This window comes from Emys orbicularis, chromosome 2, assembly GCF_028017835.1.
Source record: "Emys orbicularis isolate rEmyOrb1 chromosome 2, rEmyOrb1.hap1, whole genome shotgun sequence".
In the NCBI taxonomy this organism is placed as follows: domain Eukaryota; kingdom Metazoa; phylum Chordata; order Testudines; family Emydidae; genus Emys; species Emys orbicularis.
This window is the reverse complement of record NC_088684.1, coordinates 298257004-298280663: the sequence shown is the minus strand read 5'-3', so window position 1 is coordinate 298280663 and position 23660 is coordinate 298257004. Positions and strand designations below refer to the sequence as shown.

The window sequence follows — 23660 nt, the reverse complement described above, 5'->3', positions numbered from 1 at the left end:
CCAAACCAATTCACCTGTATGTTATCTATTTTGCTCAAAATTATTAGTCTTATAAGAATGAAAACAACAAGGAGTACTTGTGGCACCTTAGAGACTAACACATTTATTTGGGCATAAGCTTTCGTGGGCTACAGCCCACTTCATCAGATGCATGGAGTGGAAAATACAGTAGGAATATGAGTGCATGAAAAAATGGGGGTTGCCTTACCAATTCTTACCAAGACAATTCAATTAGAGTGGATTATTATCAGCAGGAGGAAAAATCACTTTTGTAGTGGTAATCAGGGTGAGGCCTCATCTGGGCCCCACACTACAAGAAGGATGTGGAAATATTGGAAAGAGTCCAGCGGAGGGCAACAAAAATGATTAAGGGGCTGGAGCACATGACTTATGAGGAGAGGCTGAGGGAACTGGGATTGTTTAGTCTCCAGAAGAGAAGAATGAGGGGGGATTTGATAGCTGCTTTCAACTACCTGAAGGGGGGTTCCAAAGAGGATGCATCTAGACTGTTCTCAGTGGTGGCAGATGACAGAACAAGGAGCAATGGTCTCAAGTTGCAGTGGTATCAGGGTCGGCTCCAGCATTTCTGCCACCCCAAGCAAAAAAAAAAAGCCGTGATCGCAATTGTGACCGGCGGCGACAATTGGGGGGGAAAAAAAAATAAAAGCCGCGATCGGCAGCGGCAGTTCAGCGGCAGGTCCTTCGCTCCTAGAGGGAGTGAGGGACCTGCCGCCCCCGAATTGCCGCAGGTGCCGCCCCTCTCCCTTGGCCGCCCCAAGCACCTGCTTGTTAAGCTGGTGCCTGGAGCCGGCCCTGAGTGGGGGAGGTCTAGGTTGGATATTAGGAAATCTTTTTCACTAGGAGGGTGGTGAAGCACTGGAATGGGTTCCCTAGGGAGGTGGTAGATTCTCCTTCCTTAGAGTTTTTAAGCCCCCGGGTTGGACTAGATACCTCCTGAGGTCCCTTCCAACCCTGATATTCTATGATGCTATGTGCTGGCAACTGAAGTCTCCCATTATCACCGTTTGATCAGACTTTGTAATCTCTTGATATCCCCCAACACTGCAGCGACTCTCCTTTTCCTGACCAGGGGCTTGGGAGTGTGACCCTTCTAGCTTATTGGTGATCTTGTGATTTGGGCCTCTTCAAACAGAATTTTTATCTCAGTAGCTTCTACATCTCTGCTCTCAGTGGGATGGGTGTGTCTATGGCTGAGTGTATTCTGAGAAACTCAGCAATTGGGGGTGATGGTTTCACTTTCAGGTTTGCTCATTTCCTTTTCTGGGGAGATTCTGTGTGAAGGCATTGGAAAAAGCACTGAAGTTTTCTGAACTCTCCTGCCTATTAGAACCAAGGAATCTGTCCACCAGGTAGGACCGAGGCAAATATCTTGTCAGAATGGAATTATATTGGTTTGTACAAACGTCAGAATTCTTTGTTTCGTCCTTTTCTGGTCTCCAGAAATGTGTCTGAACCTGTCAGCCCTGGGTGTGGCTTGTTTTATAGGGCCTCAAGGGTGGGAGCCAGCTGCTGGGGTCTGAATTATGAACAGAAATCTGTGGGATAAGTGTCGGGTGCTGCTAAATTGCCTTTTCTCTCAACTGTCAAAATTATATTATTTAACTGAGCTGGAGAGTGTGTATTTAGTGTCAGATGGCTGGAAGCTTCTGGGTGTGGAAGGGCCTGGATTTTTGTGGCAAGCAGTATGATTAAAAAATCCATTCTAGGGGCACCTACACGTTGACATTTTTATTTTTTGAGGAAAACACGAAGGTCGGGTGTAGACGGGGGGAGGGGGGGAGGTGCTGAAGAGGCTGTGCGTAGGGGCGTGTAAGGTGGAAATCCGGCCCTGCCTGCATCCAGGTCACGTTCCCCACCTGGGCTGTGCCGTGAGGGATCAGGAGCTGCTGCTCTCCTGCCCTCTCCTTACGCAGGGAAAGTGACCTGGATGCAGGGAGCCCCGATATCGCTCCTGGCTCCCCCCCCCCACCGCCCCCTAGGGGTGCACAGGGCAGAGGAGCAGCAGTGCAGGGGGTGAGTGAGCAGCAATGGCAGCTGCTCCGTGCATCCAGATCAGTTTCCCCACATGGGCACAGGAGGGGATGCAGGGGTTAGAGGGGCAGGAGGGGGCAGGGATTGGGGTGAAGGGGGCACAGTGCAGCGGTTAGGGCACAGGAGAGGAGCAGGGGTTAGGGGTGAAGGGGGTGTAGGGATTCAGGGTGCAGGAAGGGAGTGCTGGGATTAGGGGCACAGGAGGGGGCAGGTGTTAGGGACAAAGGGGGCACAGTGCAGGGGTTAGGGGTGAAGGGAGGGGGGAGCCTGGGGAGCCTATAGGGGCCAGGGGCAGCAAAATGCAAGTTTGCCCAGGGTGCCATTTTCCCTAAGGCCGGCCCTGCTCTTATTTTTTTAAAAGAAATTAAATACTAATCAGTGTTGTTCACTGACTCCTTGTGGGACTCCTGTAAGGAAAGGTGAGGAGCGGGTGACGACTCGGTGAGCTGGCTGGACAGGGCATTCCCAGAGTGGAGGGTACCATGGGAGCAGGCACGGAGCTGGTTTGGCAGAAGCAGATGAGTGGGCACTGAGACTGGCATTACTGGTGGTGCTGAGGGGATGGCGGGTGACGTGATAAGGGATTAAGGGGTGCAGACTGGCTGTGAAGGTGAGGACAGGAAGTTTGAACCACATGCAGTGAAGCAGGGAAGAGCCAGTGGAGAGATCGAAAGAGGGAATCGTCTGGTCAGAATGACAGGCTGGGAGGATTATTTTAGCAGCAGCATTTTGTATTTCGGGAGCAGTGATGTGGGTATCATGGAGGCCAGCGAGGGGGAGGTTGCAGTAATTCACGTCAGAGGTGATTCGGGAGGACAAGAGGTTTAGCTGTCAGGCTGGAGAGGAAAGGTTGGATCTTACAGACATTGTGGAGGCAGGAGCAGCAGGATTTGTACATGGTCTGGGCATGAGAACAGAGGAGCTGTCTGAGGAGAGGCTGAAACGTAGGACTGGGCAGTGAGAGAACGTAGCGAGCCAGAGCCACAGAGAGAGAGCGAGAGATGAAACCAAGGAAGCAGGTTACAGGGAGACAATACATAGAACACGCTGGTTTCACTCACTGGCTCTGATTTCCTGTCGCCCAGCACTTTGTGAAGTGAATTACACCAGTGCACATTGGGGGGGTGAAGCACTTTCATTCCACTGGCCAGTGCTTTACATCCCCTTTGCATTGGGGTGAGTGACAAGGTGCAGGGCAATGGGGCTCAGGCCCACAGCGCTTGGATTGGACGTGGTAACAGAGCAGAAGTCAGTGAGGGGAACTGAGGAGGAGAGAATGCGCTTGGAGAGGAAGCAGAGGGAGGTGACTTTAGCAGCAGCATTGGTGACAGACTGGAGGGGAAGGAGGTGAATCAGGGAAGCTGCAGATTTTGATACAGTAGTTGGGAGATGGACAAAGGACCAGGTTCAAAGATGCCCTATAATGTACAGTCACTCGGATAAAACCCCCACCCCAGAGAGCCCCTAGGCCCCCTCTCCAAGACCCCAGCACAGGGGGGGTATCAGGGGTGTTCTGGGGTGCGCCAGGGGTTGGAGGAGACATGACAGGGGCGTTCTTACATCTCTGCAATGGCCCAGAGGAACCACTGAAGCAGGGCACAAGTTAAGGCAGCCCTGAGGGTACGAGCCATCCCCCTGCACCAGCCGCAATGCCAGTGCTGGGATGAATCTGGCCACGGGCTGTAGCTGACAGGGTGGCAGAGAGAGGGTTAATTTGTATTGATGTTATACAGGGAACAGTGACAAAACACAGCAGGAGCCTGGATGTGAAGCACTCTGATACCGCGGTGACACGTTCTGGGGATCCCCAGAGCAGTCAGGGGGTCTGTCACCACCTGCCCTGTGACCGTGGGGGCCTTAATGCTGTGCGGCTTTGGCTCGGAGCCCTGGCACCAGTAGCCACCCACAGGCATAAAGGTCTGATCCTGGCTTCCAGCAGCCTCGTTATCCCTGCAGGGTGACCCCACCAGCCCTTCCAGTCCCAAGCGTCCCCAAATCCGCCTACCCCGAGTTCTTCACTACCAGATACGTGGACTTTTCCCCTCTGGTTCCTCACCCCAAAGGCCTGAAACCAGCCCCCAGTTCACAGTTCACTTTGGGACACACTCCACACCATTTGCACACTAGAGACCCAGCATTTGTCTCTCCCGGGGTTGTACAATGGTGGGTCAGTCTTGTCTGGCTGGGGAGGCAGCTCCTCCCTGCCTGGCTGGCCACACCCTGCTGGGACAGGGAGGAAAAGCTTTAGGAACCAGCTCTCTACATACACGATACATAAATCCCTAACCACGGTCTGGATCCATCTCTCACTGGGATTAGTAAATTTAGAACATCACAAGCTTTCAGAAAAGACAATTCTTTGATTCCATTGCTTATTCTTTGGGGTTCAGTCCCCCTCTCCTGCCCTTGGAGTGTCCTGACCCTGTGACACATGGTAAAGGGGGCAGCATATGAACCCAGATTTTAGTGGGGAAGTAGCTGCACTGTAGTTAAAGTTGAGACTCCCTTACTGTTTAAAAGCTGATTTTTCTAAGCTGTCAAACTCCCTCTGTTTGCCTGCACTTACTTTGCAACTGGCTGCCTTTTTATAAGGCTGCTGGCTCGAAGCATGTGGCCTGGCTCAAAGCCTTCCCTCCAATCAAAGCACTCCCAATCAGGGCCGGCTCTGTGGGGGGGGGGGGGAACCGGGGGGGGGGGGCGGCGAGCCCCGGCGGGGGCTCCGCTCTCCCCCCGGCGGCCGGGGGGAGGGCGCCGGAGGGGAGGGCGGCCGGAGCCCTGGGAGGAGGGCGGCGAGCCCCGGCGGGGGCTCCGCTCTCCCCCCGGCGGCCGGGGGGAGGGCGCCGGAGGGGAGGGCGGCCAGAGCGCCGGGGGCAGGGCGGCGAGCCCTGGTGGGGGCAGGGCTGCGAGTCGCGGCGGGGGCTCGGCTCTCCCCCCGGCGGCCGGGGCTCGCCGCTCTCCCCCCAGCAGCCGGGGGGAGGGCGGCCAGAGCGCCGCGGGGAGGGCGGCGAGCCCGGCTGTGGCCCCGCTCTCCCTGGCAACCCGAGCGCCGCGCCGCCCCCCTCCAGGTGCCGCCCCAAGCACCAGCTTGGTTGCCTGGTGCCTGGAGCCGGCCCTGCTCCCAATTCACACTTTTCAATCAGACACCCACAGGGTCAAACAGTCACACTATTCAAACAAACAAGCACATGGTCAAACAAATGGTCACAGCAGACAGACACTCAAATATTCACTCAGACCTGAAGATCTCTTTGTAGTTCAAAAGCTCGTCTCTCTCTCACCAACAGAAGTTGGTCCAGTAAAATACATCACCTCTCCCATCTTGTCTCTCTGCACTCTAGTGTCAGTCAACGTGCTGGCAACTGAAGTCTCCCATTATCACCGTTTGATCAGACTTTGTAATCTCTTGATATCCCCCAACACTGTGCAGCGACTCTCCTTTTCCTGACCAGGGGCTTGGGAGTGTGACCCTTCTAGCTTATTGGTGATCTTGTGATTTGGGCCTCTTCAAACAGAATTTTTATCTCAGTAGCTTCTACATCCCTGCTCTCAGTGGGGTGGGTGTGTCTATGGCTGAGTGTATTCTGAGAAACTCAGCAATTGGGGGTGATGGTTTCACTTTCAGGTTTGCTCATTTCCTTCTTTGGCGAGATTCTGTGTGAACCTGTTGGAGAAAGCAGTGAAGTTTTCTGAACTCTCCTGCCTATTAGAGCCAGGGAATCTGTCCACCAGGTAGGACCGAGGCAAATATCTTGTCAGAATTGAATTATATTGGCTTGTACAAACTTCAGAATTCTTTGTTTCATCCTTTTCTGGTCTCCAGGAATGTGTCTGAACCTGTCAGCCCTGGGACTGGCCTGTTTTATAGGGCCTCAAGGGTGGGAGCCAGCTGCTGGGGTCTGAATTATGAACAGAAATCTGTGGGATAAGTGTAGGGTGCTGCTAAATTGCCTTTTCTCTCAACTGTCAAAATTATATTATTTAACTGAGCCGGAGAGTGTGTATTTAGTGTCAGATGGCTGGAAGCTTCTGGGTGTGGAAGGGCCTGGACTTTTGTGGCAAGCAGTATGATTAAAAAATCCATTTCATTTGCTGCTATTTCTGTGTCTGCTGAACATTCTAATAATAATAAATAATTAATGGAGATATCCCATCTCCTAGAACTGGAAGGGACCTTGAAAGGTCATCAAGTCCAGCCCCCTGCCTTCACTAGCAGGACCAAGTACTGATTTTGCCCCAGATCCCCAAGTGGCCCCCTCAAGGATTGAACTCACAATTCTGATGCCCTTGGGGGTTTGGACTGAGCCAGGTTCATTAGGACTTTGTGTCCTGATTAGAGAAGCGAGTCGTGTGTCTGTGTCTCCTCCTCTGCGCTAAGAATATTGTTTACTTCAGCTCATTGGCTTTTCTGTGTCTTCAGTTAAATGTTTGTTTAGTTTTTCCCCTACCTGGTTTCTTTTTATGAACGAGGATTGCTCCATTTTTGCTGAGTTTTAGCTCAGATTCTTTCTTTGTACGAAGTTTTCTGATTTATCCTGACTTTTATGTACCACAGCTATTCAAATAAGCTGCCCTCTAGCTGCAGCCAGAATCCTCTTCCACCTGACTAGGACTCACTCCTCCCCTACTAGTCTGGAATCAACTTCTGTCTCCAGGCTGGATCCCCAGCCCCAGTCTCCATTAGATTGGAAATGCCCCATCTCCTGCTGGAAAGAATCCTCACAACCTGCACCCACTGGATTAACCCCAAACACCTTCCCTGCTGGGCAAGAACTTGCCTCCCATTCCTAGCAGACCAGAAACTCCTGATCCCCTGCAGGGCTAGAATCCCACAGTCCTCTCCTGCCAGACTGGAGCTTCTTCCCCGCTGAACAGGAAGCTCCGCTGCCCCACTGGTACCTTTAGACTCTTGTAACTGTTAAGTCCATCGTCTGATTGGCTATTTTAATTTCCCTCATATGAGCCTTCCACATAGAATTCTTGGTCTGGAGGATCTCTTGTAACACATGTAAGTTATGCGCTTTTAGACGTTGTTCGGTACGTTTGTTCTGTGACATGTTACTAAGGTGTTTTTTACATACAAAAATAAATAAATCACCTTCCCACGAGGGGGATATTGTGCAGCTGCCTCACTAGAAGTACAATGATTTGCTGAATAGGGAATAAACCTTCTGTTTCCCAGCCAGGATGAACTTTTGATCCGAGTGGTTAGCCAGATTTGGGTTCTTGTGTGTTGTTCTAGCTAGGAGGAGAGATTGATGATAGAGCCTGTGACACCCTGTACCCCATGTTCACCACTTTTATATGATTCTGATATATTTTGTACAAAGTATGCCTTATGAGATATCTTTTGAAAACTCATAAGCTGCTGAACATCATTGTCCTGTTACGATGTGTGTAACAACACTGCAAGTAAAAGTATGAAATTTTACTGTATGATTATTACTGAAGTATGTTGTATTTCTGGGTAATGCCAAAAAGCCAGTTTCTCAGAGACAAAGGCACACTTGCATGCCAGCAAGGTGCTAAAGAGCCATTACCTATATAATCAGACATTCACCAGCAGGGGGAAAGGTATTTGCAATTCAGCTGAAGGACAGTTTGCAGCTCATGTATGTAATGGAACTACCTGACCCCATTACCCAGCAAGGATTGTTCCAGCACAAAGTGTTGGAAGACAAGATACTAGGCTAGATGGACCTTTGGTCTGACCTAGTATGGCCGTTCTTATATTCTTATGTTCTTAAGTTCTGTTTCCCTGAACACAGTAGGAATCAAACACCAGGAGACAGTTTCTTGCTGTTCCAGTCCCCTTTCCAGCCAGCACTCTGTGCCCCAAAATCTCTCTCTCTTCGCTTTCTCTCAGGGCCACATTACCAGCACTTCTGTTACTGGCTGCTTGGCTTTGGGCTGCTTCTGTCTGTCTCTGTGTTTCAGCTTGGGCCACGTGGGGCAACTTCTGCTCAAGCTTTTCCACGTGCCTGTGTTTTGGGTGCTACTGCTGTTGTTTCAGCCACCGATTACGTGGCTTTTTTACATTTACCCTGAATACAAAGTGGTGGTTACACCTGACCCATAACAACAAGGTAGAACCCAACACGTAACAATATCAAGCAGAAACTCATAGGGGACAAAAGCCAAATAGGGCGATCATGAATAGGAGGAGATCACATTGTCTGTGTAACTGTGCTGCTGGTGTTTTTTAGGGCTGGATCAACCTCTCGGCTACCACCATGGCTTACTCTGGAGCTTCAACAATTGAGATGCCGGCCCTGGGCCGCCCTCTGCGGCTGGGGATGCTGTACGACTGCCGCAGCGACACACTCATACCAGGTACGGTTAGAGCTGCACCAAACACACTTGTGTTTGTTTGTTGTAGTTTATGGACCTCTTGACAACTTACCTACCCTGCGGGACCCTTTCAACATAACACCTGGTTCACTCTTTGCCTCTTTACGATGTCGTCAGTTGTGAGAGTGGGAAGTGACTGGTTAGATCTAAAACCAAGACATTTAGTGATAAATGAATGAAATGTTTAAAGAGTCCTTAGAAAAAAGCATTTCCCAGAAACTTATTAGACAAGAAGTTCAACTGCTTAGATAAAACCTACATGTTAATTTGAGAGAAGCACTAAGAGCAGCTTGAGAAATGTTCAAACAAGCCGTTCATTTAGTCTTAGGTAACATGAAACTTCCTTCAAGCAGCAAAGCAAGATGGTCAGTGGTCCCAGTTCTTGCTCACTGGTGTGGGGAAATAGAACATTTCCATAACCCCTTCCCCAATCTTCCTGTGCTCTCTATTCTGGCTGTAATGGGTACTAAGCCTGAGGGGAAAGATTGTCCAGGAGGGAGCTGCTCAGGATCTCAGGAGACATGCGTGACCTTGGGCTAGTCACTTAATCTTTCTGGGCCTCAGGTCTCCATCTGTAAAAATGGAATAATGATACTTCTCTACCTTACAGGGGGGTTGTGAGAATAAATACATTAAAGAGTGTGAGGTCATAGAAGTGTCTAGGTAGTCAACCCCTTCCCTGCCTAGTTTAGTTTGGATTTTATTATATTATAAAACTATTCTAATCTTAGATTATCATAATATTATTATTCTCTATTTCTAATTCCCCCACCCCTCCAAACCAATAAGCAGTTCTCCTGAACAAGACCAACAAAACAAATTTGGAGTTTCTTAGCCAAGCCAATTTAGGCCAAAGATGAACTAAAGAAGTTGGGAATTTTTTTTATAAAAGAACTTCAGGTAAAATTTTCAGAAACTGTAATTTTTTTTTCTGTTTGGTAACAAACTTCCCAGAAAAAAATTGCCCTGGGATGAGATGTTGCATGGGAAATGTATTTAATATCTGTAGTGCAGTAAGGCTTAGGGTATGTCTACACTACAAGAGTAGTTCGATTTTACTTAAATCGAATATGTGGAATCGATATTACAAAGTCGAACGTGTGTATCCACACTAAGGACAGTAATTCGACTTTGTGAGTCCACACTAATGGGGCAAGCATCGACATTGGAAGCGGTGCACTGTGGGCAGCTATCCCACAGTTCCCGCAGTCCCCGCTGCCCATTGGAATTCTGGGTCGAGCCCCCAATGCCTGATGGGGAAAAAAATGTGTCGAGGGTGGTTTTGGGTAACTGTCGTCATCCAACCGTCACTCCCGCCCTCCCTCCCTGAAAGCGCCGGCGGGCAATCAGTTCGCGCACTTTTCTGGTCAGTGACAGCGCAGACGCCACAGCACTGCGAGCATGGAGCCCGCTGCGACCATCGCTGCAGTTATGGCCGTTGTCAACGCCTCGCACCTTATCATCCACCTTTCCCAGAGGCAGATGCTGAGAAATCGGGCGAGGAGGCTACGGCAGCGCGGTGAGGACCTGAAGTCTGAGAGTGGCACAGACCTGTCACAAAGCACGGGACCCCGCACCGAGGACATCATGGTGGCAATGGGTCATGTTGATGCTGTGGAATGGCGATTCTGGGCCCGGGAAACAAGCACGGACTGGTGGGACCGCATAGTGCTGCAGGTCTGGGATGAATCACAGTGGCTGCGAAACTTTCGCATGCGGAAGGGGACTTTCCTGGAACTTTGTGAGTTGCTGTCCCCTGCCCTGAAGCGCAAGGACACCCGGATGCGAGCAGCCCTGAGTGTCCAGAAGCGAGTAGCCATAGCCCTCTGGAAGCTTGCAACGCCAGACAGCTACCGGTCAGTCGCGAACCACTTTGGCGTGGGCAAATCTACCGTGGGGGTTGTTGTGATGCAAGTAGCCAACGCAATCGTTAAGGTACTGCTCTCAAAGGTAGTGACCCTGGGAAACGCGCAGGTCATCATAGATGGCTTCGCCACGATGGGATTCCCAAACTGCGGTGGGGCTATAGATGGAACTCACATCCCTATCCTGGGACCGGACCACCAGGCCAGCCAGTACATTAACCGAAAGGGCTACTTTTCAATGGTGCTGCAAGCACTGGTGGACCATAGGGGACGTTTTACAAACATCAACGTCGGATGGCCGGGCAAGGTTCATGACGCTCGCGTCTTCAGGAACTCTGGTCTGTTTAGACGGCTGCAGGAAGGTATTTACTTCCCGGAGCACAAAATAACTGTTGGGGATGTGGAGATGCCTACAGTGATCCTTGGGGACCCAGCCTACCCGCTAATGCCCTGGCTCATGAAGCCCTATACAGGCGCCCTGGACAGTGGGTCTGCTGGGCTGCCTGGGCTCAGGAGCAGCCCATAAGTTCCGAGAACATGTCCTCCCGTGTCCTCTTCTTTCTACGCCTAATCTGCGCTAGCCTCTGGGAGTGTGATGCCAGGGTAGGTTGGGAGACAGTCGCAGCTGTGGGATGGGAAAAAGGGAGTGAATTCCTCAGAAAGATAAATTTTGTTGGGAACAAAGAACATAGTCTTTCTCTGTGAACAAGACCATGCACAGCACCTATCACATGCGCACTCAGGACAAGGTCGAAATTTTGGCCTTCGCTTTCAGTGCCTGGGGTCTTGCAGTGCAGATCAGACAAGCGGGGCAGGACAGCGGAATTTTGGTAGCAGGCCGACATGGTAAGCCGTAGACTTGTGGCTGCTTAAAACTTTAATAATAGCACTGGCCTCCTTTCACGTTCAAAGCAATGCTCCTAGCGTTGGCCAGTTCCTGCTGCCAGCAATCCGGCAAGCATTAACTCTGCCCCTGTCCCACCCCCTCGCGGCTGTCCCAGGGAAAGATCCCTGTATGCTGCCCCTCTCCCGCCTCCACCGCGTGGCTGTAAACCGCTGGTTACAGTTCTGTAAAGGAACAGGCAAGCAGTCCCAATACTAACATTCCCCTACCTAATTCAAAGCAGGTCACTATGAGCGACATCACTCTGATGAGGATTTCAGAGACCGAGAAAGAAAGGATGCTTCGGGAAAGCCTGCAAAGACCAGGGCCGTATGCCGCCATGCTCTGCAAGGCAATGATCCCGGAGTACTTGCTGATCTCCTGGCGCGGAAACGTCTCCTACTACGGAGGACACAATAAGGCCGCTCTCCCCAGGAACCTGATGCAAAGGCTTTCCCATTACCTCCAGGAGAGCTTCATGGAGATGTCCCATGAGGATTTCAGCTCTATCCCCGGACATATAGACCGGATTTTACTGTAGCTGCACTGGCAAGGACTAAACAGTAGAGCGCCTAGGGCAAACCAATCATGATAAACCGGACATTGTTAGATTTTTTTGCAGTAGTTGCACTGCCAAGGACTGAAACGTTAAGCGCCTAGGGCAAACTAATCATGAAAAACCCATTGTTAATATTGTTAATATTCCTGTTCTGTTCAAAATAAATGTTTACATGTTTAAAACACTTACCGACTGATCCTTCCCCTGATTCTGGGTCCGGGTTAACGCCTGGGGACGGTTGGTAGGGGATCTCTGTAAGGGTGATGAAGAGATCCTGGCTGTCGGGGAAATCAGCGTTGTAAGCGCTGTCGACTGCCTCGTCCTCCTCATCTCCTTCCTCATCTTCCCCGTCCGCTAACATCTCAGAGGAACCGGCCGTCGACAATATCCCATCCTCAGAGTCCACGGTCAGTGGTGGGGTAGTGGTGGCGGCCGCACCTAGGATGGAATGCAGTGCCTCGTAGAAACGGGATGTCTGGGGCTGGGATCCAGAGTGTCCGTTTGCCTCTTTGGTCTTCTGGTAGCCTTCTCTCAGCTCCTTGATTTTCACGCGGCACTGCGTTGCATCCCGGCTGTATCCTCTCTCTGCCATGGCTTTAGAGATCTTCTCGTAGATCTTTGCATTCCGTCTTTTCGATCGCAGCTCGGAAAGCACGGACTCATCGCCCCACACAGCGATCAGATCCAAGACTTCCCGATCAGTCCATGCTGGGGCCCTCTTTCTATTCTGAGATTGCACGGCCATCTCTGCTGGAGAGCTCTGCATCGTTGCCAGTGCTGCTGAGCTCGCCACGCTGTCCAAACAGGAAATGAGATTCAAACTGCCCAGACAGGAAAAGGAATTCAAATTTTCCCGGGGCTTTTCCTGTGTGGCTGGTCAGAGCATCCGAGCTCGAAGTGCTGTCCAGAGCGTCAACAGAGTGGTGCACTGTGGGATAGCTCCCGGAGCTATTAGTGTCGATTTCCATCCACACCTAGCCTAATTCGACATGGCCATGTCGAATTTAGCGCTACTCCCCTCGTTGGGGAGGAGTACAGAAGTCGAATTTAAGAGACCTCTATGTCGAACTAAATAGCTTCGTGGTGTGGACGGGTGCAGAGTTAATTCGATGTAACGGCGCTAAATTCGACATAAACGCCTAGTGTAGACCAGGCCTTAGAGGCTCCAGGGAAGGACCAGAACTTATTTGTGTTAGACGCTCTACAAGCATTCAGTGAATAGAGACTCCCTGCCCTAGAGAGCTCACATTCTAGGAATGTGACAAAACACAACATGGGGAAGAAACAGGCAAAAGTGGAGTAGGTAACTTGAAAACAAACATTTTATTATTAATGATTATTGTTCTGGTTGTAGTGGAGCCTGGAGGGCCCAGCCCCACTGCACTAGGCACTGCACACACACAACAAAATGTTCCGTGCCTCAGAACTCACAATCCAAGTATAAGACAAGACACAGCAGGTGGATACAGGACATGAGGCGAACGAGATACCAATGAGATGGCTTGACTCACTATTGGCCTGGCTATTTTTGGAAAACTGGCTTGAAACTCAGATTTATGATGGGATGCTAGATCGAGCCTCAACTATGGAGTAACTTAACTGCTGCTCCATTGACATAATGGAAGCACAGCACAACAGGAGCAGGATTGGGCCCATTACTCTAGATCAGTGGTTCTCAAACTTATTTAATCGCCCCCCCCTTCTTTGTGTCTGTAGTTGTTTACGCCTCCCCCACCTACAAGTACATACACCGCTACCTTGCGCTGAAGGCAGAGCAGAGAGCAGCGGCTGCTGCCCGGGCGCCCAGCTCTGAAGGCAGAGGGGAGAAGGGGAAGAAGAGCCCGAGCCTGGGTGGCGCGCCTCTGGTTGTCCTCTTTATCCCTGCTCCCTGGGTGTGCACGGCCGGTGGCTGACAGCCAGAGCTCTTCTCCAAAAAAAAAAAAAAAAAAAAAAAAAAAAAAGAAGGCACACAGCTCGCACCTCCCTTGACACATTCCTGCACCTCCCTTGGGAGGTCCGCCCCATAGTTTGAGAACTGCCACTCTAGTTGAAATCAGTGATAGCAGGATTGAGCCCAAATCTATTCACAACAAAAATCTTTCATAACTTTGTGAATTAATAACTTTGCTTGATTACAATCTCTTTTAGAACATAGGAACATAAGAACGGCCGTACTGGGTCAGACCAAAGGTCCATACAGCCCAGTATCCTGTCTGCCGACAGTGGCCAATGCCAGGTGCCCCAGAGGGAGTGAACCTAACAGGTAATGATCAAGTGATCTCTCTCCTGCCATCCATCTCCACCCTCTGACAAACAGAGGCTAGGAACACCATTCCTTACCCATACTGGCTAATAGCCATTAATGGACTTAACCTCCATGAATTTATCTAGTTCTCTTTTAAACCCTGTTATAGTCCTAGCCTTCACGACCTCCTAAGGCAAGGAGTTCCACAGATTGACAGTGCGCTCTGTAAAGAAGAACTTCCTTTTATTTGTTTTAAACCTGCTGCCTATTAATTTCATTTGGTGGCCCCTAGTTTTTATATTATGGGAACAAGTAAATAACTTTTCCTTATTTACTTTCTCCACTCGTGATTTTATATACCTCTATCATATCCCCCCTTAATCTCCTCTTTTCCAAGCTGAAAAGTCCTAGCCTCTTTAATCTCTCCTCATATGGGACCCGTTCCAAACCCCTCATCATTTTAGTTGCCCTTCTCTGAACCTTTTCTAGTGCCAGTATATCTTTTTTGAGATGAGGAGACCACATCTGTACGCAGTATTCGAGATGTGGGCACACCATGGATTTATATAAGGGCAATAAGATATTCTCCGTCTTATTCTCTGTCCCTTTTTAAATTATTCCTAACATCCTGTTTCCTTTTTTGACTGCCGCTTGCACACTGCGTGGACGTCTTCAGAGAACTATCCACGATGCCTCCAAGATCTCTTTCCTGATTAGTTGTAGCTAAATTAGCCCCCATCATATTGTATGTATAGTTGGGGTTATTTTTTCCAATGCATCTGAAGAAGTGGGTTTTTTACCCACAAAAGCTTATGCCCAAATAAATCTGTTAGTCTTTAAGGTGCCACCGGACTCCTTGTTTTTGTGGATACAGACTAACACGGCTACCCCCTGATATTTGACTATATTTGAAAGAAAGCATTGAGTCAAATGAAGTAAAAATCTTAAACCGAACTAAACTGTACCATAGAATCTCTATGGATAGTAATTCCATGCTGTAATAATAAGAATACAGCGGTAGGGATATATTACTGACCACCTGACCAGGATGGTGATAGTGACTGTGAAATGCTCAGGGAGATTAATAAAATAAAAAACTCAGTAATAATGGGGATTTCAACTATCCCCATATTGACTGGGTACATGTCACCACAGGACAGGATGCAGAGATAAAGTTTCTTGACACCTTAAATGACTGCTTCTTGGAGCAGCTGGTCCTGCAACCCACCAGAGGAGAGGCAATTCTTGATTTAGTCCTAAGTGGAGCACTGGATCTGGTCCAAGAGGTGAATATAGCTAAACTGCTTGGTAATAGTGACCATAATATAATAAAATTTAACATCTTTGGGGGGGAGCAGGATGGGGAACACCACAGCGGCCCAACACTGTAGCATTTAATTTCAGAAAGAGGATGTTAAGGCTGATTCCCCACTCTGGCACTTGGAGTGCAGAAGGTGGGGCCTGCAAGGATTCTAAAAATTAATACTGGCCACTCCAGGCTTGTATTAAACTCCCAAGGTTACAGCGTTTCTCTGGCTTTGGATGGGTAGATGCTGCCACCACCCAAGTGCAAAAATCCCTTTGAGAACCCAGGAAGGTGCACTTGGGAATTCCTTCCTGTGGGGTACGCTCAAGCCCTTTCACACACACCCCCTCCGGGGAAGAGCTGAGAAAAAAAAACACAAAGGAAATCAACTGTTGCCACCAGCTAATTAAACAACATGTGCACAAACCTCTTAGGACACAAAAATCCAATCCTGATCTAAAAGAGGTAAATTTTATTAAAAACAAAAGAAAGAAAATACATCTGGGAACTCAGGCTATTGCTAGATTTTAAAAGAGGAAATACAAGAATTAAGGACCAAAAATATCTTTCTTAGGTCCAACTTAAAGGTTACAAGCAAAAGAAAAGCACCTGGGGTTAGCACAGAGGAGTCTACAAGCCATAAAGAAATAAAAGGGATAAACCTAATTGCGTCTTCCTAGACATTTCCTGATCTACTTACATATCTGGGGTTTTAAATGAGTAGCTTCTAGGTATGATCCTGATGATTTTTTCATACCTGGCCCCAAGCTTCTTACAGCAGAGTTCTGCCCTGTTCCCTCGTTCGCAGAGAACAACTGCAGACAGACAAAAGGGGAGTCTTGTTTCAATTTTTAAAAGTTCTAGCCTTCCCATTGGCTCTCCTGGCCTGGTGCCCACTCACGTCTTTTAACCCTTTACAGGTAAAGCAAGTAGAGAACAGCTAACTGGCTGGCTGGGTCCATAAAAGGGAGCTACACCCCCGCCCCTTTCATTTATCACAGGGGAACTACACAAAAATGAGGAGGTTAGTTAAACAGAAATTAAAAGGTACAGCACCAAAATTGAAATCCCTGCAAGCTGCATGGAAACTTTTAAAAACACCGTAATAGAGGCTCAATTTAAATGTATACCCCAAATTAAAAAACATAGTAAGAAAACCAAAGAAGTGCCACCATGGCTAAACAACAAAGAAGAGAAACGGTTAGAGGCAAAAAGGCATCCTTTAAAAAAGTGGAAGTTAAATCCTAGTGAGGAAAATAGAAAGGAGCAGAAACTCTGGCAAGTGAAGTGTAAAAATATAATTAGGAAGGCCAAAAAAGAATTTGAAGAACAGCTAGCCAAAGCCTCAGAAAGTAACAGCAACTTTTTTTTTATGTACATCAAGAAGCAGGAAGCCTGCTAAACAACCAGTGGGGCCACTGGACAATCGAGATGCTAAAGGAGCACTCAAGGACGATAAGGCCATTGTGGAGAAACTAAATGAATTCTTTGATTCGGTCTTCACGGTTGAGGATGTCAGGGAGATTCCCAAACCTGAGCCATTCTTTTTAGGTGACGGATCTGAGGAAATGTCCCAGATTGAGGTGTCATTAGAGGAAGTTTTGAACAAATTGATAAATTAAACAGCAATAAGTCACCAGGACCAGATGGTATTCACCCAAGAGTTCTGAAGGAACTGTGAAATTGCAGAACTACTAACGGTGGTATGGAACCTACCATTTAAATCAGCTTCTGTACCAGATGATTGGAGGGTAGCTAATGTGATGCCAATTTTTAAAAAAGGCTCCAGAGGTGACCCCAGAAAATACAGGCCTGTAAGCCTAACTTCAGTACTGGGCAAATTGGTTGAAACTATAGTAAAGAACAGAATTATCAGACACATATATGAACGTGATTTGATAGGGAAGAGTCAACATGGTTTTTGTAAAGGGAAATCATGCCTCACCAATCTACTAGAATTCTTTGAGAGGATCAACAAACATGTGGACAAGGGGGATCCAGTGGAGATACTGTATTTAGATTTTCAAAAAGCCTTTGATAAGGTCCCTCACCAAAGGCTCTTAAGCAAAGTAAGCTGTCATGGGATAAAAGAGAAGGTCCTCTCATGGATTGGTAACTGGTTAAAAGCTAGGAAACAAAGGGTAGGAATAAATGGTCAGTTTTCAGACTGGAGAGAGGTAAATAGTGGTGTCCCCCAGGGATCTGTACTGGGACCAGTCCTATTCAACATATTCATAAATGCTCTGGAAAAAGCAGTAAACAGTGAGGTTCTGACAGATTTCTGTTACCAGTCTGCCTAGGATCTCAGGTGATCAATCTGAGACCGCAGGTCCGTTCGGGGGGAAGAAGGGGGGAAAATACAGGAACACACTATGTGACTGAATTTTAAAGCTTTATTAAGAAAATAATAAAACAACAGCAGAGAGTGCTGGGAACGCTCCCACGTCACTCAGGGGAAAAAAGAAAGTGTTAGTGCTCCAAGCCCTAACCCACTTCCATAGTCACACCCACACTACCCAAGGCTGGCCAAGCCTGGGTGTAGAGTCAGAAGAAGAGGAGGGGAAGGGGGGAAAGGTGGACGGGAGTGCTGTCCTGGGCCCAGGCCATCCAAGTCTGCTGCTTATTTTCGAGTTGCTCTGGCTCTCAGGGGGGTTTTAAGTTCTGGTTTCCTTTGGGGGTGTTTTCGTCCAAGGCCCTCTGTGCCTGGTGCTCTTTGTACCAGTCTAAACAGGCTTGCTGTGGTCTCCCTGGTTTCCCAAAACATCCTGGCTCCGGAGACTTTGTTTTTCCTTCTGTTGGTCTTCGCTGTCACTGTCTCATTCGCTCTCAGTGTTCTCGCTGCTCCTCTTCTCATGGCTGCTTGGGGTAAATTTCAAGCCCCCATCTTTCTCGGCTGGCAGCCAAGCGCCGCTGTGAGCTGTGGCCCTGTTGCCAGCACAGGGTGCCCGAGGCAAAGCAACAGCGAAGGTTCGTGGCCCGGTGTGCTTCGCGCCAATAAACACACCAGGTGGAGAAGCAAACAAAGTTTATTTGAGATCTCAAAGCGGTGCAAGGAGACTGGCACGTCTCAAATCAAGCACACTAACAGAAACAATTTTTTTTTCCTTTATACCTTTTGCAGTCAAGCCTCACCCCCCCTTCCTCCCCCTTTACCCCTCCCTTCCCTGGTAACAGTTACTAAGCAAATATCAAGTACATTTAAGCAGTTAAGTCATTCTTGGCAGTTATAAGCCTAGCTTGTTAGTAACTTCTTTAAACCGTTATCTTGTCCTTTTTCCCTTCAGCCAGAAACATGCAGGCCTCATTATTACCGCTTGCTACCAGTAAGGGGGGTTACCACTGATAGCAGGTTGCTTATACATTCCACTTGCACCTGGCTTTTGAGGTCGATTAGAGTTTAAACATGGAAGGAGTTTGGTTCAGGCCTAGTGCAGGAAGGCTTCATTGACACTTGTGATTTTCCACCCTCCCAAGTTACCTAGGGTGATGGTGATGCCTGGTGACGTCAACAGCCCTGGGCTGTGGCCAGCGTCTTATCTTCGAACTGAGCTAGCTGAAGTGTTGAATTAACCCGTTCTCTGCTCTTTTCTTCTTCTCTCCCCTCCCCTTGGCTTCTCATAACCTGCAAAGGAAACTTCCATTCCCATTCACACCTTTAACTTTCCCCAAAATGCTTTGCGATGCCTGCAACAGCGTTAGCAACATACAATGCTGATCTGCCCCCCCCCGTCCCCCCGGGAACTTGAGGGAGGGGGCCATTGGGGCACGACAAGGTGGCAAAATTTGCAGATGATACAAAACTACTCAAGATAGTTAAGCCCAAATCAGACTGTGAAGAGTTACAAAGGGATCTCACAAAACTGGGTGACTGGGCAACAAAATGGCAGATGAAATTCAATATTGATAAATGTAAAGTAATGTGCATTGGAAAACATAATTTCAACTATATGTATAAAATGATGGGTCTAAATTAGCGTTTACCACTCAAGAAAGATCTTGGCGTCATTGTGGATAGTTCTCTGAAAACATCCACTCAATGTGCAGCGGCAGTCAAAAAAGCAAACAGAATGTTGGGAATCATTAAGAAAGGGATAGATAAGACAGAAAATATCATAATGCCTCTATATAAATCCATGGTACGCCCACACCTTGAATACTGCATGCAGATGCTGTCGCCACATCTCAAAAGAGATATATTGGAATTGGAAAAGGTTCAGAAAAGGGCAACAAAAATAATTAGGGGTATGAAATGGCTTTCATATGAGGAGAGATTAATAAGACTGGGACTTTTCAGCTTGGAAAAGAGGAGACTAAGGGGGGGATATGATAGAGGTCTATAAAATCGTGACTGGTGTGGAGAAAGTAAATAAGGAAGTATTATTTTCACCTTCTCATAACACAAGAACTAGGGGTCACCAAATGAAATTAATAGGCAGCAGGCTTAAAACAAACAAAAGGAAGTATTTTTTCCACACAACACACAGTCAACCAGTGGAACTCCTTGCCAGAGGATGTTGTGAAGGCCAAGACTATAACAGGGTTCAAAAAAGAACTATATAAGTTCATGGAGGATAGGTCCATCAATGGCTATTAGCCAAGATGGGCAGGGATGGTGTCCCTAGCCTCTGCCAGAAGCTGGGAATGGGCGACAGGGGATGGATCACTTGATGATTCCCTGTTCTGTTCATTCCCTCTGGGGCACCTGGCACTGGCCACTGTTGGTAGAGAGGATACTAGGCTAGAAGGACCTTTGGTCTGACCCAATACGGCCGTTTTTATGTTCTTATTATTCTGTAAACTGGTGTGGCGGCGAACCTGGCATTGCAAATCTCTTGCTAATCCTGATATGATATTATACTTGCTCATGGAGACCATGGCGATCAGTGCCTTAGTTATTACTGTACGTGGCAGTAGCCCCCATGGGCACCAATCCAGGATCATGGCCTCATTACTAGTCACTGGCTATATACACAGTATAAAATGGCAGCTCCCGCCCCAAAGAACTTAAACTCTAGATTGTGACGAAGTGAGACAAATAGAGGAGGAGAGAATGAGGTAACAGGAAAGCTAACACAGTACTAGACAGAGAGCAAGATAGATAGATAGATGGAGACTCAAGTGGAGGGTCAGATGACAGGGCACATTGATTTGAGCCCTCAGTGCTGTGTTCTTTTGCTCATGGTGTCTCTTTAATAGGAGGCAACTTTAATAAATGAAATTGCAACAATTTCGTATCCTCTCCCGTGATCACTGACTATGTGTTTGGGTGGAATTTTCCAGGTATCACTTTATGGGGCATCGAGGCCCTTAAGAGAGATGTGGAGACAATGCCAAAGCACAAGACTGAATTCCAGATCATTGCGTCCGACACCATTGAAGATAAGGCCTCAGCCCTCAGTCTGTCTGCATCCCTGAAGGCCAGTCTCCTGGGGGGGCTGGTGGAAGTAGGTGGATCTGCAGCATTTTTAAATGATACAAAAAAAATCAAAATATCATGCTCGAGTTGCTCTCCACTACTCAGTGACAAACAGGTTTGAGCACATGACTATGAGCCAGTTGGGGACCGAGAACATCTCTTATCCTGCTGTGTTTGACCAAGGCACGGCCACCCATGTGGTCACAGCTGTGCTGTACGGGGCTCAGGCTTTCTTTGTGTTTGATTGGGAAGTTTCTTCATCAGAGAGTGTGTGAGAGATAGAGGGGGAAATGAAACTGATGATAGAAAAGATCCCAAAGGTTTCTGGAGGAGCAGAGGTGTCTGGGAAAAAGGGGAACAGGGCAGAAGAAAGAACTGAAAATTTCAGTTGCAAATTTTATGGTGATTTTGCCCTGGAGAACAATCCGGTTACTTACCAAGATGCCATGGGAGTTTACTCCACTCTCCCTAAGCGGCTTGGAGTCGCTGGTGAAAACGCTGTACCGGTGCGAGTCTGGCTGTATCCACTGAGCAAGCTGGATCCCAGAGCCGCTCAGCTAGTGCGCGAGATCAGCGCGGTGCTGGTTTATGATGCTCAAAGTGCCCTGGAGCACCTGACTGAGTGCGACGTCCGGTGCAACGACATGGTGAAGGACAGAACGGCTACAACCTTCCCCGAGATCCAGAGGAAAATCCAGCAATTCAGAGATCTGTGTAAACAGCACAGACAGACCTTCCAAAAAGAGCTAGCTAGAACCCTGCCCTCTATCCGTGGAGGTGGAGCAGAGGAGGGGGCCCTGGTGGAGATTTTAACCAACAAGGAGCAATCGCCATTTGGTACCCAGAGACTTAATGCATTTCTGGATAAGAAACAAGAAGAAATGGATTTTGTTAGTTCCTACCTGGCTGAGCTAGAGGAGGTGGAAGTCGTATCCTCCAGGAGTGAGCTACAACGTATAGTTCTCAGCCCCAGGCATGAGTTTGTTGTGTCTCTTACACTCACTTCATTGCATAACGAGGAATCCTATTTATCAGAATTGAACCTATGGCTAAAGAGACAATTTACGAAGAAAATTCACAATCCAGCCATAGACAGTTCTGCCTGTGAGATGCCAAAATTCAAACTGTGGTTTGAGGATGAAGAGATAAGAAGAAAAGAACGACAAGCTGTAAAATCCTTCTCTGACTTTTCTCGTGTCAACAAATCTAATGGGAAGCTTCGGTTCATTGTGGCCTGTGTTCCAGACAAGAAAAATCCAGGAGTTTCCATTTACCTGTATGAAAACAGAGAGCTGATCAGCACCAGCTTTGAGCCTCCATCAAAGCCTCTTCCTGCCCCGATTGATGGAATCAGACATGACCGCGTGCAGCTCACGTTTAACCCAGCAGTCTATGGCAGGGCTGCGATATCCGGCTATCGGGCAGAGTACAGAATTGTAGGGCAGGAGAACTGGACGGCTGTGGATGTAAATAACACACAAGTGACATTCACAGTAACAGGGCTACGTGCAAACACCGAGTACCAGTTCCGATATGCTGCAGTGAGCAAACCAGGGCTCAGCGAGAGCAGCGACGTGAGTGATCCTGTGAAGACTCTTCCCCCTACCAGCCCTCCTGGGAAGCCTGGAACAGCTTCTATAGAATCATTTACGATAGCCCTCACCTGGCAGAGTCCAAGTGTCACTAGAGATGGAGTCAGTATAAGGGAGTATAAGGTGGAATATAAGGAGGAAGCAGGAGATACATGTCATGAGGGGAAAGGCAAATGGCTGGAACGAAGGACAGGAGAGAGAACTGGATCTTGTAACATTGATGGACTGAGGCCTGAGACGCCCTACAGATTCCGAGTGTTGGCTGTGTGTGCGGACGGGACTGTGAGTGACCCAAGTGAGGAGACTCTGATTTCAACACTAAAGGAAGGTAAACACTTAAATATGTTTTCATATTCTTCCTTCAGATATAGGACCTGGAGGCGGCTGATTCAGGTAAAACTACACTTCTCATTGGAAAGAGACTGAGAGCTCAGTTGCGGAGTGTAGAAGTGCTCCATTTTGTAGCGTTCTCTTAAGCTGTGAGTATTCTCTAGTCTCTTGCTGCTTTTGGATTTTGGCTGACCAGCCTTTTGTTGTCCTTTGGTGTGGTTGTGGTTTCTTGTGCATTGAAAGTTATTTTGTTCTCTTGCAGCCCACAGAACACTAGCCCAGTGGCACCTCTCTCACAATCCTGGTGCATGTGCTCTGCCCAATCAAGCCTCATGCCCACTTTCTGAGCAACCAGCAATTCATCCCCTCAGCAAGTATGCTGCAAAATTTGTTTTGTTTTTTGCTGCTGCTGCTGCTGCTGCAGCATTGTAATATACATGTCCTTTTGTGTGTGTTTTCCCTCAAGCTACTTCACTGCAATTAGCATCGGTCTCCAGCTTGCTTAGAGCATGTCTATCCAGCAAAGAAAAATCTGCAGCTGGCCCCTGTCAGCTGACTCATGCTCGTGGGGCTCAGGCTGTGGGGCTGTTTCATTGCTTTGTAGACTTCTGGGCTCAGGCTGGAACCAAAGTTTTGGTACCCTCCCACCACACAGGGTCCTAAAGCCTGGGCTCCAGCCCAAGACTGGAAGTCTACACAGCAATGAAACAGCCCCCCATCTGAGCCACATGAGCCAGAGTTGGCAAGCATAGGTCAGCCGTGGGTATCTAGTTGTGTAGGTATTCCCTTAGTTCTAGACATTACCAGTCCTCAACTGACTAAACTCAACAGGGATGGGTCTCGGAGCCCTGGCTGGGATGATTTAGTTGGGATTGGTCCTGCTTTGAGCAGGGGATTGGACTAGATGACCTCCTGAGGTCTCTTCCAACCCTAATGTTCTATGATTCTCTGAGAGGAAAGTTTCAAGCATCCTCTGACTCCAGAGGAATGGTTTGAGATTACTAATAACAATGACTACAACCAAGTTATCAACTGTTCCCATTATCCAAGCAACAATTACACAG

The 23660-nt window shown here is 48.3% G+C and overlaps 1 pseudogene; it reads left to right on the top strand.

Annotated features, from left to right (window-relative positions):
• Window positions 1-8282: 8282 nt before the first annotated feature.
• LOC135875091 (verrucotoxin subunit beta-like) lies at window positions 8283-22873 on the top strand (annotated as a pseudogene).
• The last annotated feature ends 787 nt before the right edge of the window (window positions 22874-23660 follow it).